The 18,691-nt window shown below is 36.2% G+C and overlaps 1 protein-coding gene and 1 pseudogene across 2 annotated transcripts in view; both read left to right on the top strand.

Moving 5' to 3' along the window:
- The window catches only part of LOC149202248 (uncharacterized), a 207,304-nt gene that overhangs the window by 145,646 nt on the left and 42,967 nt on the right, over nt 1-18,691 (top strand). The window lies entirely within an intron of this gene.
- Nucleotides 9,306-11,750, top strand: LOC149202250 (DNA ligase 4-like; annotated as a pseudogene).

The raw sequence follows: 18,691 nt of genomic DNA, 5'->3' as shown, positions 1-18,691 counted from the left end.
TCATTTTTTATGAGGATTGCACATGTGATTTTCCTTACAAGATTCAGAAATTTGCAAATTGGCATGATGATTCTAACCTTCCAAAGGTTGTAATTTAGGTAGAAGTTGCTTCAACATTGCATCATGGACTATTAGGCTTGATTTTGGAGATAGTATTGTTTATTGATTGGATGGTGTCTTGGTGGAGGAGCCTCATATTCTCCTTGATTTATTGTCATGGCTTGGTTCTTTCTTCATGGTTGCACATGCTTTGGTGGATGATTATGAGGTGCTTTTTGATGATATGATTTTGCTACATGATGGATATACCTCAATTGTGATCATTCCATGGTGGGTATTAGTGTATCAATGGTTTTTTTAACACAATTCAGGTTGCTTGACTCATTGATAATGGATGATGATATTTACCCCATGATGAGAGATCCTTAGTACTTGATATTTCTGCGATGATCCTATTTTGATACTTGACACACTAGATAAGGATTTTCATAGAGCACTCCCTTTATGGCATAGTTTTTCATGGTGATATGTCACGGTTAAAGGGATTAACCTTACGTGGTTTTGTCTCTCGGCAGGCCTACCTCTTGAGTACCCTTGATTCTTTGGAGGATTTTGATATCTAGGGCACTTTGTGATGACATGGCCTATCGCTCTTATTGGAGCGATCCTCTTGTGCACATTATATCTTGATTTAATCCTAGTCCTCACAATGACTAGTTGACTCTGTTGACCTAGTTGGAGGTCAATGATGTAGGCATTCTTGCTTATGTGACTTGGTTTGACACTTGGAGTGGTTTATGATGATGTAAATGAGGGTTTCATGTTGGTTGCTCTCCTTCTTATTACATGGATTTCATGCATATTATTTGAGCTTATGATGGAGTGTCCTAGTTTTTTGAGGATGACTTGGCATGATTAATCTTGATGGAGGTCTACTATATGGGCACCCTTGCTTTTTTGGTCATTTTGGCACTTGGATAGACTTGTGATGGGGTTCACTATCATTTTCAATGGAACACTTTCAGATTGTTGACTTCATGGCATATATTTGAAGGTCGACCAATACACATTACATATTTTGAGGAGCCTTCTAAATTGGGTGTCGTGACATTTTGTCAGGAGTTGTTACAATGCATTAGAGGTATGACATTACATTGGGAGTTTTGACAGTGCATTGGGAATTGTAGGAGTTTGCTAGCATGCAGATGTCCACCTTTAAGGAGCTTGTTGATGGAGTGCTCACTTGCCTTGGCACACATGTATGATATCCCATCATTTATATCATTATTTATTTCTAGAGAGGGGTTGTACCCTTTTCTCGGTTATTTTTTAACATCTTGCACATGGATTGAGGAGTTGATGGTTTGATCCCTCATTGATCCCTCATTTTGTCAGGAGTTGTTACAATGCATTAGAGGTATGACATTACATTGGGAGTTTTGACAGTGCATTGGGAATTGTAGGAGTTTGCTAGCATGCGGATGTCCACCTTTAAGGAGCTTGTTGATGGAGTGCTCACTTGCCTTGGCACACATGTATGATATCCCATCATTTATATCATTATTTATTTCTAGAGAGGGGTTGTACCCTTTTCTCGGTTATTTTTTAACATCTTGCACATGGATTGAGGAGTTGATGGTTTGATCCCTCACTTTAGGGGATCTACCTACTTACACATGATTTGATGGTTACTATACAATGGAGACCACACTTGTAACTATTACATGTTAGTTTTGGAGGAATATGCCACCTACGTGGTCTGTGCAAGCCACGTTGAGTTGGATATTGCATATATTTTGATATTAAGGTGACCTTTATCGGAGAAGATTGAGAAGGTGGCTATCATACACTAGTCCTTGCAACCACCTTATTTTCGTTCAAGTCATAAAAGTCTATTTTGTTAGAACCATACCCTCATTTCACCTTGAACCCTTATTACATAAGTTCCATTAATCTTATCCTAGGAAAGCTCCTCGTAAGTTGGAGGAGAGCTAGCTTAAAGTGAAGAAGAGGGTTGATGAGGTGATAGTGGCCTCCCTCTTAGTTACACCAAAGCCTTCCTTGAACTTTAGGACTTTATCTCAAGAAGTGAAGGTTTGTGTGATAACAATTTTGGCATTGTTGTTAGGGATAAAGTCCATTTCAGTCAAACATTTGTAGATCAGTGATTTCTTTGATGAATATATATTTTTGAAGATAATATTCTCATCTTGGTGACACCATTTGAAGAGCGAAGTCTTTGTTATTTGTAATTTTTGAAGACCTTGTGTTTGTAAGGTGAAGAATGCAGCATTTTGAAAGCATTGAAGATTCTCCTTGGCAACTCCACATTCTTAGTATGAGAGATTATTTTTAGAATGTATATCAAGTTGTATGAAGAAATATGGAACCACATGAATTTCATGTATTATATCCCTCTTTAGATGTTGGAAAATGTAATGGGGACCGAAATGATCTTCCTCTAAAATGGGATAACAATATTCCAAAATTTGATGGTGATCTTTCTACCTCCACACGTGATATCATTCTTGAAGTTTGTTTGAAGAATCAATGTACTACATGAAGATGTTTTGACGAAACTACTTGTAAATTCCTTGGAACTAGGTCTAAAAGCTTGGGTCAGGACTTGTTGTAGGCCAAAGAAGATATCATTTCTTGCAGGTTTGATCAAAGCCTTCCTCAAGTTGGGATCCTCATTATGAAGAGAAAAATTATGAAAGGATTGTTGAAGAATTTATGGCAGCCCTACATAAAGATGAAGAAGCACTTTATGATCCTATGAAGGATCAAGCACATGAAAAACATATGGATGAGGAACCTTCCCATGTTCTCATTGTAGAACAAGAGCCACCTCTTGGTTCGACTGAAGATCAAATACATGGAGATAATGTTTTAAAGATCAATCAACTCAAGACTCCATTGAAGACCAAAAGCATGAAAATGAAATTGATGAATAAGCAATCAAGCCTCCTTGTCATCATTTCATGAATACAAGGGTTTGGTAAGCCATGATCCCCTTCAAATTTCTAAACTTAATGATGCAACTTTTGAAGATTTGGAGATGGATACTTATAATGATGAACCCTTGAAGAAAGATCAATTTTCAGATCTATTTTTGAGGAAAGAGGGTAGCCCAAGAGATGAAGTTGTAGACATAAATTTTCAGAATAGTAATCATATTTTTTATGTTGATTGTTGAAAATTTTATGGGGATCCCATCTACGAGGCTGGTTTGAATAAATCTAGTGAAGAGAGCATTGAAATTTTGCCCTTGGAACAGTCATATTTATTGAATGCATTTTCAGAAAATTTTCAGATTAGAGAGCATGATGTAGGATTAATGTGTAGAAAGTTATTTGGGTAAATTATAACTCTATTTTGGTGAAGGATGACGGTGTTTTATTTCATTCTATGGAGATGTGTATGAGAGTCAATATTCAGAAATTTACCGGCCGTGTCTCATAAGAGGGGAAGAATTCTTGTAGTCAAAAGGGTGTGATTTCAGTGATGATGCAGAAAATTTTCAGCCATTGTCTCCTCTAAAATTTGAAGAATTTGTCTATGAAATATCAGCATTAGAGGGCCCTTTTATGGCTGTAAATAGCATGAAGTTTGCTATTTTTCATAGCAGAAATTTTCAGCGACCTCTTTTTTAATATTTCCAAATTATGTCATTGAAAATCTAGCTGGGAAATAGCTGAAATATGTATGGGAAAAAATGTTTTCAGTTTATGGTGTGTGGAACTTTTCAACCATATATAGAAGTTCAACAAGTGCAAAATTTGAGGCAAAAGTGTTAATTTGTTTTTAAAATTTGTTACTGAATTTTCATATATATTTCATCTTCTCAGTTGTTGGAAAGCAACAAAGATTTATTTTGCAGATTCTTTGAAAAGGCATCTCAAGTCTTGAGGAGTGATGTTGTACATGAAATCCTAGGAGATCATCTATTGAAGCATGTGGATTATGTTTGTGAGATGCATAGGGGTCATCATGAAGACCTTGCTTGGAGAAGGATGAGTCATCATTGTCATATTGTAGTCCCATTCAAGAATGGATGGACTCATGGAGCAAGCTTGTAGATGCACATGCCAATCTTGGCATGATTTTTGTGCTCTTGTCCATCCTTATCAATTGGATTAAGCTCCAAGGGATTTCTCCCAAATCCACAATGCATCAAATAGAGAGAGCAAACCCTTATATAGGTTTCAACCTAGGATACCGGCAATGTCCCTCCAAATCCCCAGAAACACTGTTCAACGTTTTGGAAATGGATAGTTGTAAGATTCGACAATGAAATGTCAAAGATACTTTTTCTAGGCATCTCACTTTTTTGGAAACGACGACCCTCGATTTGAAAACATTTCAAGCAATTTTTAATCTGTTTGGAAACATTTCCGAAAATACGGATACATATCATGAAAATCGTGATATGTATCTGGATTTTTGGAAACATTTCCAAGCGTAAAGTGCAAAACTGGGAATGGATAATGCATTTTGAAGTGGTGAGTTGAGGGACCCGCCACCTCTTAACCTATATCACTTAATGAAAGGGCCCCTTCACCCAATTTTCATGTCATTTGTTGCTTGGAGGAGGTCATCATTTCCATACTTGGAGTTGGAGGAGGCCATCACCGCTTGGAGGAGGAGGTCGTTGCCGCTTGGAGGAGAGGTTGGAGCCTTGGCTATTGGTGCTTGGATGATCCAGGAGGATCCAGGAGGATTGATCTAGGAGGATTGGTCCAGGAGAATTGATCCAGGTGGATCTTTAGAAAAGTACCAGTGGCATGACAAAAGGCTCAAAACTCAAAGTGACATGATCTGGATAAGCTTAGCATCGGATCGAAGTGCTCGTCATCTTGATTCCAACAGTACGAATGACACTCAAATCCGAGTCCAGATGACAAAGTTAGACCAAGTCAAAGTTTGAGTTTGACTTCTCCAGGTAGCAGGGAGAAGATGACATGGCATAGTTTCAGTGAATAAGGGATCGCCATGTGGAAGGTCGCCACTGGGCCCTACATATCGCATATCAGTAAAAGGGAGGAGCGCTTAAGGATAATCGGCTCCTGGCATTACCGGTTACGATTACGATATCGCATATTGCGGGTTGGAGGAGTTACGAATCGGCCTCGGAAGGACTTAGTTGCGATGCGATATACATCACATACTGCAATTGCACGTAAAAGCTGGTGCTTGTGATACGGTTCGGGGGAAAAGGGTCGATTGCGATTTCGCGATGGATTGTGATATTGCGATAGGGGGCCTAGACTCGAAATACTATACAGTATGATTCATAAACCCGACGGGTCTGCAGACGTTACTGCGTACTAGACCAATTCATCGATGGTTTCACGCTGATTGCGATAGTGCGATGGAGAGGCCGAATGGGAAACAGTATGGTATATGGTGAATACTCTTGTCGGATTCGTAGTTATCATGGGATGCTTGTGTCCAGACTTGGCCTGTCCGCCGATTGAACGAACGTTGATTCTCGGTTAGAGCCGTCGGGTTTTTGGGAGTGCCAATTCTTAGTACTATCCACCGGTTTGAGTTGTTAAAATAGAAACAGGTTGTTGGATTGCTCTCCGATGGGTTTTTCTATTTTGAGGATGTAAAACACCAAGAGTTGTTCGCCGATAAGTATTGCCGCCAAGATGAACGCACGGTTAAGAAAGGGGTTTTTGCCATTTTTGTGAGGTCGGTTGCCTTGTATCATACAGGCCCGAGATCCTCGGTCTCATGACAAACCCGCTTGACAAATTTGTCATTTGTTTGAAAACTGCCCGGTTATGAAGGATTCGACCACACCATATATATATATATATATATATATATATATATGACTATTTGGGTCTGAAGAAGGGGGAGAGCAAGAGAGCAGCGCAGAGCAGTGGCACTTGCTCCTGGCAGGTAGCCGGAACCTTTCTTCAACAATTTAGGAGGTTCCGAGAAGGTGCAGAAGGCTCGATTACCCGAATTGGGTGTTCAGATAGGCGTTTTTGCACTATTTTTCGCCAAGAAGTTAGTGGTGCTATCTGTTTCTAGAGCTGGGCTCTCCATTTTCCAGCTATCTTCCAGATTGGAGGTATAAGGATGTTTATGTAGAAATTTGCTTGTACTTCTCTCTTTTCATGCCACTTAATAAAAGAAGGCCTCCCCACTATTGAGCAGGGCCCGAAGATGTAGTCCAAATTGGACGAACTCCGTAATCAAATCTCTGTGTCATGATCTTTTGTGATGATGTCTCTTTGTCTTCATTTTTCATGCTTATGTTTTTATGGTTTTTAAGTGATGTAACTCATGTCAACTCCGATGCATCTATTAGCAAAAAAAAATCTTGGATCATTGGAGCTTGATTACTAGAGCCTAAAGATTGTGTGGAGCTTGGAGATTGGAGGTATTTACAGTTTACTCCTAAAGTTCTAATCAAGATTCAAGCTTGAAAGTTGAAATACTAAAATATATATTTATAGATTATGTAACATGTTGCTTGTTGAAAATTGAAATATATATAGAAATAGATTCAAGATTTTTTTTAAATTTTGTTTTGTAGTTTCCATTTACATCATCATCATGACATCTTCAAGTTCATCCATTCGTAATGAGGAACAAGAAATTGAATTGACCCCTAAAGTTGATCCAAAGTCACCACTTTGTAAATGTGTAATTGTTGTAGGGAAGATCCAAGGAGGGGGATCATTGGTATGGGTTTGCAGTGAGTGTCAAAAAGAGTTTAAGGGATCATACACTCGGGTTAAAGCACATTTACTTGCATTAAGAAACAATAGGACTTGAATATGCATTGGCCCACTTAAAGAGAATGGGACAGAGGCAAAAGCAAAGAAAAAATTGCAAAATATCAGAAAGAACAAGACGAGGAAAATGCTAAAGCAAATGAGGCAAATCCTGCCTCTAAATTCAAACAACCAACAAGGTTGGGAACATCTTCATCAAAGCCTCCACTTTCCTCTTATGGAATTGGTGGCCATGGTTCAAAGCGGTCTAATTTGGGACCGCCTGAAAAGAGTTTTAATAATGATGGTCGAGAGAAGGCAGATGCAGTTATAGGTCAATGCATTTATGCAAATGGCCTTCCTTTTAACCTTGTGTGATCTCCTTATTGGGCAAAGATGATCAAAGCAGTGAATGAAGCCCCAAAAAGGTACAAGATCCCTTGATATGAGAAGGCCCGCAATAGATTGTTGACTGCTTAGAAGTTAGATTTGGAGCATAAAAAACCCCATTCATAATTCATGGCTTATTTTAGGGGTGTCTATCATTTCTAATGGATGAAAGATCAAAGGAATAGGATTTTGATTAATGTGATTGCTCAGAGCGCAAAGGGGGCAAAATTTTTGAAGGTAGTGGATTGTGAGGGGAAGCTGAAAGATTCCCAATTCATTGTTAAAATTTTGATTGGAGTAATTCAGTTGGTGGGGCCAAAAAACGTTGTCTAGGTAATAACTAATAATGCAATGGTATGTAGAGTAGCAGGCCTAATTATTGAAGACAAATATCAACACTTCTTTTGGACCCCTTGTGTTGTACATCATTGAACCTCATGTTGTGCAAGATGGGGGCGCAAATTGAGTGGATTTGACTTATTTTTGAAGAGGCAAAAGAAATTCAAGCCATCATCACAAACCACCACATGTCCCAAGGCATCTACGCAAAGTTAGAGCTCCATAAGGTACCTAAACTTTAAAGATTATTTCATAAATTCTAATTTTTATCACTCTGAATTCAAATATGTAAATTGGATTCTCAAATAAGTCATGGTTCGTGAATCATAATAGATATTCAATCAATTATGATTTTTAATTTATTGAAACATTGGCACTTGCAGGTTGTCAAGATTCATTTTGCTTCTCACATCATAGTCTTAACAAGGCCTATGCAGGTGAAAGAAGCATTACAATCAATGGTATGCAATTTTCTTTGGAACCAATGGAGGCAATCCCAAACTAAAAGAGTACACGAAGTGAAAAGGTTTGTTGTTAACGATAAATGGTGGAATAGGGTGGAGTCCCTGTTGGCATTTACTAAGCCAATTGTGGATTTTCTACGCATGTTTGACACAAAGATGTCTAATTTCGAAGAGGTGTATGAGGGTGTGCACTCCATGATAGATAAGATATAGGTTGTTATAAATGTCAAGGAAAAGGACCCAGATGAAGTCTTTTACAAAGAAGTAAAAGATATATTGACCAAAAGGTGGAACAAGGTGACCACACCATTGCACCTTTTGGCCTATGCAGTTAATCCAAAATATTATTCTGCATAGTTGCTAAGTAATCCAGAGAAAACTGCACCAAACAAAGACCTAGAAGTCTTACAAGGATTTAAGAAAATTTTTAAAAATCTATTTGTAGATCCTAATATTGAGATTCAAATTCATTCAGAGTTTGCTCATTTTGAGGGATCAGAGGGTTTGGGTGCAGTTTTTGATTCTATGCAGGACAAGACCATATTAAGTCCAATTGATTGGTGGGGAACTTCCACATATCCAAAAATTGGCCGTCAGGATCTTGTCATAGGTTGTTAGTTCCTCTTCAACGGAGAGAAACTGGAGTACATATGGCTTCATCCATTCGGTGAAGCGAAACATATTGGGCTCCAAAAAGGTTGAAGAATTAGTGTATGTTGATTCGAACCTTCGCCTTCTGTCACACAAGAGTGTGTTACAAATATAAATTATATAAAATAAAATGAATATAAATATATATAAATAATAAATAATCAAAATAATGATTATCTTAAATAGTCATTAGTTAAGTGAAAAGGCATGTCTTAAAGACATGCCCAATCATGAAAGGACACTTGCCTAGGTATATAAGCAGGGCCTCATTGTAACATTCAATCATCTTGTACATTTTTTATATATTAATAAAATATTATTTATAAATACATTTGTGTATTTTATATCTAAGAGCACAAACAATTATAAGTTTTGTCACTTCAGTGGTATCAAAGCCATGTGAGCCTTTGGATGTTATCCACTGCACAACATGCCATTAAGTTTGCATCCTAAATTCATTGAGCAGTTAAGTGAAATTCGAGAATCGTTCTAGCAATTAAAAAAATTATTTGTAGAATATTCAGCATGTCTAAAGGAAGAATACATTAAGATGAAAGGAACTAACAATGAAGAATGTTCTAACATGGAAAAAGATTTTGAACATGTTGGGTTAGGAACTCCTCAAGGTGACATAGATAAGACTGTTGAAGAAGATGAAAAAAATGAAACTACATAAATTATTCATGACGAATCACCACATTCTACAGAAGATCAGGAAGAGGTTATGGAAATTTCAGATTATGATGAGAATGGGGGTGATCTTAAAGATAAAGATGAGCCTGCTAGCTGGAAGAGTGTTGAAGAAGTTGCTAAATTTTTTCAAGAAACTGTTGATAACAGAGATGAAGGCATAATTTTGAAGGATTTAGATTCAAAATGGGAACCTAGTGACCACAGTGGAAAATGGCTTAAGTTGAAACTAGATTATATAAACAATGGATCTGATCTCGATGTTCTCATCATAGGTGGTTTTTTTGGATTTGAACGCCGTGGAGGAGAGGTGGCACAATTTTTACTAGGTCTTGCACAAAATTCGACTTCCGGTGGTTACCCGACAAGATTTCTCTCTTTTTGTAGAGTTGGAACAGGTCTTTCTGATGAAAAGTGTGATCTCGTTAGCAAACTTAAACCATATTTCAGACAACATGAAGATAATTCCAAGGTCCCCAGCTTCTATACAGTGACAAACAATGCAAAGGAGAGCCCTGATGTTAGGATTGAAAGACCAGAGAAGTCCATTATACTCGAGATAACAAGTGATGTACAGATGATTAAATCAGAGGTCTTTGCTTATCCTTTTAGTTTATGCTTCCCTCGCATACGTAGGGTGTTATATGACAAGCCTTGGTATGAATGCCTTGATGTACAAACATTTACGGACTTAGTATAGTCGAGAAGTGGTACTACAAAGATTGCAGATCACTGTGCAGATTTGGATCAAGTAAAACCAAAAGGTAGAAGGCATGCTTCCAAAGGAGAGAATCAGATACTTACAGTTGTACCATCTCATATGCTTCAAACAAATGTGTCTAATGTTAAAAGGGAGACATTGATATTTGTAAATCTAATGTTTTACATTGTGAATTTTCATTCAGATTTTTGACTGGAACAATTTCACAAAATGGTGGGGGAACATGGGGCTTCATTCTCGATGAACTTAAATGACTCTTTTACTCACAGTATTGCAACTGATAAAAGAGGAATCAAGTACCAAGTTGTTGTTAAGCACAAAGATGCCATTCATTACTCTTGGGTGATAGATTGCTGTAAAGAAAAGGTCATCTTGCCATTACGACCAAAGTACTTTATGAGCCTTTCAGAGTTATCCAAGGAGAAGATGAAAGAGGATATTGATGCATTTGGGGATCACTACTTTTGGGATCTTGATGTTTCAGATTTGGGACAACTCTTTGATAATCTAGAGGAATCAAAAGTTTTGAAAACCATTACATTGAATGAGCATTACAAAAAGAAGTATTGCCCGACTAACAAGTGGTGCCTATTCAATAATTGCTCTAGTTATTTTCATCGTGCCATCCATTCCATAAACATAGATTCTCAAAGAATTTCAGAATTCACATTGAGAAGGTTAAAGCTGGAGTTTTTAATGCATGGAGGTTCTATGATTGGCGGTCCAGTTAATACTACATATGCAATCATATTTTCTACAGCTGAGCATGCAGTGCCTTTCAAATCAATTATAGTAAGCTTAACGACTGCAGAAAGAAATGTACTCCAACGAAAAGGAATACAAGTTGTGAGTCATGTATGGTTAGAGGATTCCTTGCAAGAATAGAGGAAACTGCCAGAAAGTGTCTATAGTTTCAGAAATAACGTACATGTCTATGAAGCTTCACTTGCTAAAGAAATTGGGGATTTCAGAGCCAAGGATTCTTATGAACCTGGGAGAAAAAAGAATAAATCAATTGAGTTTGAGGATTCTAGTGCCCAGGATTCTTATGGGATTGTGAGAAAGAATAAAGCAATTGGGTTTGAGGTTTCCAGTTCTAGGGATTCTTATGAAGTTGTAAGAAAAAAGAATAAAGCAATTGAGTTTGAGGATTCCGGTGTCTGGGATTCTTATGAACCCCCGAGAAAGAAGAATAAAGCGCTTGGGTTTGAGGACTCTAGAGCCTGGGATTCGAACTCAAAACTTATGCGACTCTCTCTACCCAATGGAATAATGAAGATTTATCCACCTCTAGAGGTTGATGTTGCTAAGGTTGAAGCAACTAAGAGAAAGATAAAATGTGATAGTAAATTGCATAGCAAGGCTGATACTGAGCTTGGTGAACGCACTTTGTCTCATGATAATGTCTTGGGGGAGAAAGAAATAAAATCACCATCACAGAAAACTGTGAGTACAATGGGCCATCAATGCCAAAGAAATGACAAGGAAAGAGTGGTCTGGTGTTCCATATGTACAAAGCGTTACTGTGTTTGTTGCATTGAGAAGTGGTACCCCCTTCTCACTGACGAGGAGATTGCCGACATTGTTGATCTTGGCATTGATCCCACACAATCGTATATCGGTCATAAGGATTTCATGAAAATAAAGCCTGCGTTTGGAATCCACTCGATGGCAATCAACTGTTTCATTAATTTTTTCAATGGCTTGGAATCCACTCAACTGCAATTAACTGTTTCATTAATTTTAACATTGATTTAATCCAAAACTCAAAAAATGAAGACCAATGTGACTACGAATTATGTTCATCTGGGCGTTGCAAAGATCAGAGTCATTAGAGACCGAGATGGACTACACACAGATTTGGTTTTGTTCATAATGTCAAAACCCATGAAAAGAATTCCACAGTTTCTTTGGCAATCAAACATTTTTTTTAGACTTTGTATGTGTAGAGAAAGTGACGTCGGAAGGTGCATCCATTATTTTGGTTCTGAGTGCTTTCCAGACTTTCTTGAATATATACAATGCAAAGGCCTTTGGGAGGATGGCGTCTATCTTGCACATGATGTCAAGGCCAAGCAGATGCCAATATCAAGAAAGGACACGATCGTACAAATCCGTACGATGGTCGATGTCTAGTGGGCATAAAAATAAATAATATAATTTTTAACAAATAAAAACCACTTTATAAAATTATTATAAAGTCACTTTGTTACATCATAAAGTAACTTTGTAATACATTTTTATAAAGTCACCTTAAAAAAATGGGGGGTGGAAGGGGGAATAGATAACCCTGGTTTCAAAACAGTGATACCAGCAAAGTATACATGCTGAGGTACCAATGTCGTCGAGTTACATATGTTGAGATGACAAATGTAAGATGAAGAAAATTTTCAGCGATATAGCTTTGAGGACAAAGCTTTTGAAGGAAGGGGCAATGTTACGAATATAAATTATATAAAATAAAATGAATATAAATATATATAAATAATAAATAATCAAAATAATGATTATCTTAAATAGTCATTAGTTAAGTGAAAATGAATGTTTAAAAGACATGCTCAATCATGAAAAGACACCTGCTTAGGTATATAAGCAGGGCCTCATTGTAACATTCAATCATCTTGTACGTTTTTACATATTAATAAAATATTATTTATAAATACATTTGTGTATTTTATATTTAAGAGCACAAACAACTATAAGTTTTGTCGCTTCAGAGTGACGAATACAAATTTGGGCCCACCAAACTATGGGACGTGGAACCATAGTTGCCTGACTTGGATATGACGTTGAATGTCATGTCTCATATGAATTTGTTTGATGAGGAGGCACCAATAATTGCGTCTTCAAGTGGACATGGCACCAATGCTTTTGCCCTTGGGGAGGATTCAAATGTTGATGTGGATCTTAATTACATGGATAAAGACATATTTGATGATATGTAAATGTAATTTATGATGATGTTTTAAATTTTTGAACAATGAACATTGAATACCATAATATGTCATATGATAGTAGACTGTCAGGCATAGTTCATTTTCTAATTTGTACTATGTAGTGTGCATTATTAATTTTGGTGATGATATTGATGATTGAAATTTGAAACAGAAACTTGATGATATGTTTAATGTTATAATACTCACTGATGATGATGACAATGTTTATGTTGAATTGATGATGATGATTTGTTTATGTTGAATTAATGATGGTGATTATGTTTTTTTAAATATTGAATCTAGATTCTAAAAGGTGAATGGTAATATGAAATTTTAATTTTGTCATATATATATATATATATGTTGTTTCCTTGCCGTATTGTATTCTGATTTTTTGAAAATTTGCCCTATCTGTTTCAAACACCGTATAACTTAGGTTTCAACTCTATCTCCTCAACAATAAATAAGTATTTTTTTCCTAGGTCCATTGGTTCTCAAAAGATAACAATAAAATACTATTCTCAATAAAAGTGGCAATGTATTGTTGAGATTCACTTTCTTCTCCAAGAAAAAACAATAAAATATCTAATGAAAAAAATGCAATATCTAATGATCTCTCATTAACCAACTTCATGAGATAATGCAACAATAATAAGATAATTTTGATTATGCCAACTTTCTTTTCCAAAGTGGTTGACCATTCAAACAAGCTCCAATCTATGCTCTCAAACTTCTCCAAGGTAGGTTGCTTGATACAAGAGACAATGCAACAATAATAAGATAATTTTGATTATGCCAATTGTCTTTCCAAAGTGGTTGATCATTCAAACAAGCTCCAATGTGTGCTCTGAAACTCCTCCAAGGTAAGTTTCTTGATCTGGATTAAATCATCATACAATTTGACATCTATCTTGATACTTTCTGGGTGGAAAGAAATGGAGGAATTGGCTTCTCGGGCCCCTTTTAGTGGTAGATCCTAGTTTGTAAAATGGGATCTAGAACCTTTTGAAGTCATTTTGAGGCATCAAATGACATTTTTTGGGGTCAAAAGTTTGTGAGCATAATTGACACCCCCACAACACTAGTATACACTATGAAACCTTTCCAAAGGTCCAAAGATCACCTCATTAGAGCTCGTGTGTGGAAGTTATGCCTCCTACAAGTTGACCTACCTAGTTCACCACCATGGTATGAGTGGATGCCACATCAACCCCCACTACTCACACATGTGGGCTAGCCATGTGAGGACTTTCAAGAAGCTTCTAAGAGGTCCAAAACCTTATCACATTGAAGCTTGAAGGAGACAAAACCCTACCTCTAAATGGCTATTAGGCTATGTTAAATATTGGGTTGTTGGGAGGAGATGGGTTTCCATTCTTTTTCATTGTACTCGTTCCATAGATGAGCAAAATATCTAAGAGTGGTATTTTCAAATCATAAAAGAGGAGGAAAATCCTATAGTGGGTTTTCATGCCAAAATCTAAAAAAGGTAAGTCCATAAGAGTTCTCATTTCTTTCTATGTGCATTTTTATAATGAAAGGAAAAAGAGAAGAGGATAGGCTTTACCTTCTAGCTAGGTTTTCTCCCATATTGGTTTTCCAAAGATAAACATTATGTTCATTTGTGTGGATGTTGTTTCTATGTACCTATTTTTTCCGTTTCTTATTTCATCTGTTTTGTAATTTGAACAAAGCTAGTAAATAATTAATCCAGAATATAAGGAAAATAATTCTACAAAATATAATATTTCAAAATATTACAAGATTTGTTTAGACGAATTGTTCCAATGGAATATCTACAACAATTTAAAAATCATCACTTCTCTAAAAACCTTTATAAATGAAAAATAACCAACACCCAATGGAATGCATAGTCAAATTGGGCTAAGGGTTTTAAAATGACAAATTCAAATTTGCCATAATTGCCTTTATAGTTATTGGATTCTTTATTATAACCAATTTTCACAAATGCCATGACCATTCTACATATAGTGGCATTGATCTAGTTGCAATTGGGGCACTCTATCTTAAGATATTTGTTGACAAGAGAGCACCAAAAGTACCCTTTTACATGTGTCATCCAAAAAGAGTAAGAAGACCAAGTAATAAGAAAGTATTATTGGAACATGTTGTGTTAAGCCCCATGTTAACCTTAAAACCTCTTATTAGACCTTAGATATTGAGTTATTACATTTTTATTGGTATATTGTTATGTCAGCTATAACCTTTCATTGTACCATTTTATTAAAACTATACACTTTGTCTCCAATATATATATACACTAAGGAGATTTATATTTAGGATCATCAAATGTTTCCTTGTACATTGTATTCATTATAAAAGAGGGCTTCCCACTCGAAGTGGATTGTAATTATTGGTTTCTTATCATTTTTAAGATGCACGATTCATAACATTTTGTATTAGAGCTATGATCCTAGCGTTTTGTTGCTTCAAATGAATCATCTTGGAATTTTCACTATAACCTTTTTTGTGGATGTTTCAAACCATGAAATTTTGAGCAGATGGAGAAGACATCATAAGATATATCTAGTAGAAAATTTAGAGTCTTGCACGATATACTTTCAAAGATGTACTTATGGATATTAGGGTTTGTGATTGGTCCTAAAATTAGTTTTGAATAAGTGATTTTGGAATTTCCGATATAATTTTTTTTTGAAAGTATTCAAACCATGAAAATTTTTAGCAGATTGAAAAGTCATCTCAAGGTATGTGTGGTAAAAAAAATTTAATTGTAGTTTTATAAAATTTTGGAGATATACCTTGGAGAAGTTAGGGTTTGTGAATGATCATGAAATGAGTTTCAAACAAGTGATCTTGGCATTTTTGCTATAATTTTATCTAGGGCACTTCAGTCTGTGAAATTTTTGGGTATCTGAGGAGACATACCGATGTACTTCAACTAAAAATTTCAAAATCGGGTTTGATAAATTAGACATGTGACACACTTTACAAGTTGGCATTTGTAAAGAAGCCAAAAGTCACCAAGTTTTGGGAAACTTACCATAACTTTCACATGGCACATCAAAATTTTAGTCAGACCTATAAAACTACAAATACGACATATTAGAGTGTTACAAGCCAAAACTTCATCTTCAAAAGGGCTCAAATCTCAAAGATATATCAAGAAAAAGGTCAACCATCCAGATAGTCTCCAAATTAAGGTTTTAAAGGTACATAAATTACTAGTGACATAACTGGTGATTGAAAGTTGTGATAAAGAGAAGTACTATTATGGCTCCGAATAAAGATCTGAAAGCTACTACACCAAATAAATCTCCTAAAGGCTCATTCATTACTCATGAAGAAATACAAGATTTTGAGTATCTGTTATCCTTGTTGGAAAGTCAATTTAAGAAAATAAGTGACACTATGATGGTTGAATTGTCACAGGTGAAAGGATTAGCTGGAAATATGGAACAAAAGATGATTGATGAAATGGAAAAGAAGATGAATGAAAATAATGAAGAAATTAAAAAAGAAATAGAAAATATTATATTACAAAATATCCAAGGAAATCATGAAAATAAGGAAAAGAATAGTGTTGAGACTCGATCACATATGACGAGTATTTTATCTCAATTTGAGAGCACAAATATTGAATCGTAGAACCATAATCATGACTTTTCAATGCAAGATCCAAATCATCAGTGATACAAAGTAGCACCAAGGAACTATTATATTCCGAAGATTGATATGAGGAAGTTTGATGGTAATAATCCTTTAACATGATATTCTAGACGGAGCAATACTTTGATCTACAACAAGTGACGTCTTTACAAAAGTAAATATGGCATCCATGTATTTAAAAAAAGATCGATTTGTATGGTATCAATGGCTTTGTAAAAGGAAAAAGGATTATATTATATCCCAGTATGTTTCTATGGAAAAATTGATAGCATATTATGGGGATATTAAGAACAATACATTATTTAGTCAATTGGTAAATCTTCAACAAAAAAATCCAATTACAATGAACATTCAGTAAGTCCAAAAGTTGAGTCTCAGGGTAAAAAAGTATCAGATGATAATTTGTTAGACCTCTTTATTGGAATTTTAAAGAAAAGCATCCAACAAGAGATGCATCTCTTTGAACCTAAATCCCTAGAGCATGCTTTCATTCTAGCAAGGAAAGTTGAAAGTAAAATTATGGCTACTAGAAAATCGGTCACTAATAACTATGAATAGCCTAGCAAGGAAAGTTGAAAGTAAAAATATGGCTACTAGAAAATTGGTCACTAACAACTATGAAGAACATCGTGCTCCCTCTCCTAAATCAACAAAGTTGACACCTTACCAAATGGATGAAAGAAGAGAAAAGGGACTATGTTTCAACTGTGATAACAAGTACAATAAGGGGAATAAATGTTAGAAAATCGGAAAGGAAGAAAGATTTTCTTATTCTTGATAATTACTTGTGATGTTCTTGATTTGTTATTACGATTATTTATATCTTCTTTCTTTTAGTTCGTCAAACAATTACCAAAGCGAAAGCACATAAAACAATGGACACCAGATGTAGGCGCTATGCCAGAGAAAAACTCCCCTTGAGGGGAAAACCCAGTAAAAATTCTCTTCCTTTCAATAGTATTCTTTGAGACTCTTCACCCTAGACAAAGACCAAACCTTCCCTCCACACCAAGTCAGCCTCCCAGATCTTCGACCTTTCTTCTAGCAACTTCGACTATGTAGCAGCTTCCGGCATCAGCGAAACTTGGAAGACTTCGATCTCCCAATTTAGGGCACGAAACAGAGAGAGAGAGAGAGCCACCAAAAATTCGTTATTTTTCTTCTCCTTTGACTCCACCCAACTCGCACTTCATTTGGCTACCCGGCTTCGTACTTTGCACTTCCCAGCGTCCTTAGAGATATCGAACTTGCTTGAGATGAAGTGCTCCAAATGAATTCGACTTGCTTCTATTTATAGGCTTCAAGGTAGGTTGAATTGATTTCCTTAGGTTGACTTAATCTCTTCTAGGTCGACTTGATGTGGAGGATACATAAATTACATTTGACTCAATACTTAACCTTTTTACATGATTCAAAAGCCCAAGAAAGGTATCTTTAACAATACAATGACTCTATTGACCTCAGGATAAATCCTAGAAGTCCTCAATTGGGACTTTGACCTAAAGCATGGTGACCCAAGTATGAAACCCATGCTTTAATAAGTCACAATAATAATATTAAAAATTCTTTTTTTATTCTTTTGACGAGTACATTACAAGATGACTCAAATATATTAAATGAAGACCGAACCTAGTTACATTTTCCAACACTCCCTCTTAACTAGGGAGGTATTCATCATATACAAATACAAGGAAGATCTCAACTATATGAACCATGAAGAACATTTAGGCACCGCAATGCCATGGACTAGATTCCTGACCAGGGCAATCTATCCATTGTTCTCTCAACAATTTAGGCACCGCAATGCCACGGACTAGATTCTTGACCAGGGAAATCTATCCATGTGTGAATAAGGTGGACTCAAGCTTTCAGCTCGTCTAGGTACCATGAGGCTTACTTGCTAACCACCAACCCAAAGATCCAGGTGTGCATCCAAAAACATAGCTCTATAATCAACACCACCTTTTCCAATTGCGGGACCTAGACATCAAAACAATGTGCCGACCAGATGTTCTCTTAGGCAATGCTTCACTCACAAAGCCTCAACACTTCTTGATCCAGCAGATCAAGCATGACCAATCTCTCCCAGTCAAACTGATTGGTAACCAACATGTT

This window comes from Pinus tabuliformis, chromosome 2_1, assembly GCF_031772625.1.
Source record: "Pinus tabuliformis cultivar Carrire ecotype Pingquan chromosome 2_1, CPIR1, whole genome shotgun sequence".
Classification (NCBI taxonomy): domain Eukaryota; kingdom Viridiplantae; phylum Streptophyta; class Pinopsida; order Pinales; family Pinaceae; genus Pinus; species Pinus tabuliformis.
Note: the sequence above shows the minus strand (reverse complement) of the source record. Positions and strands in the feature narration are given on the sequence as shown.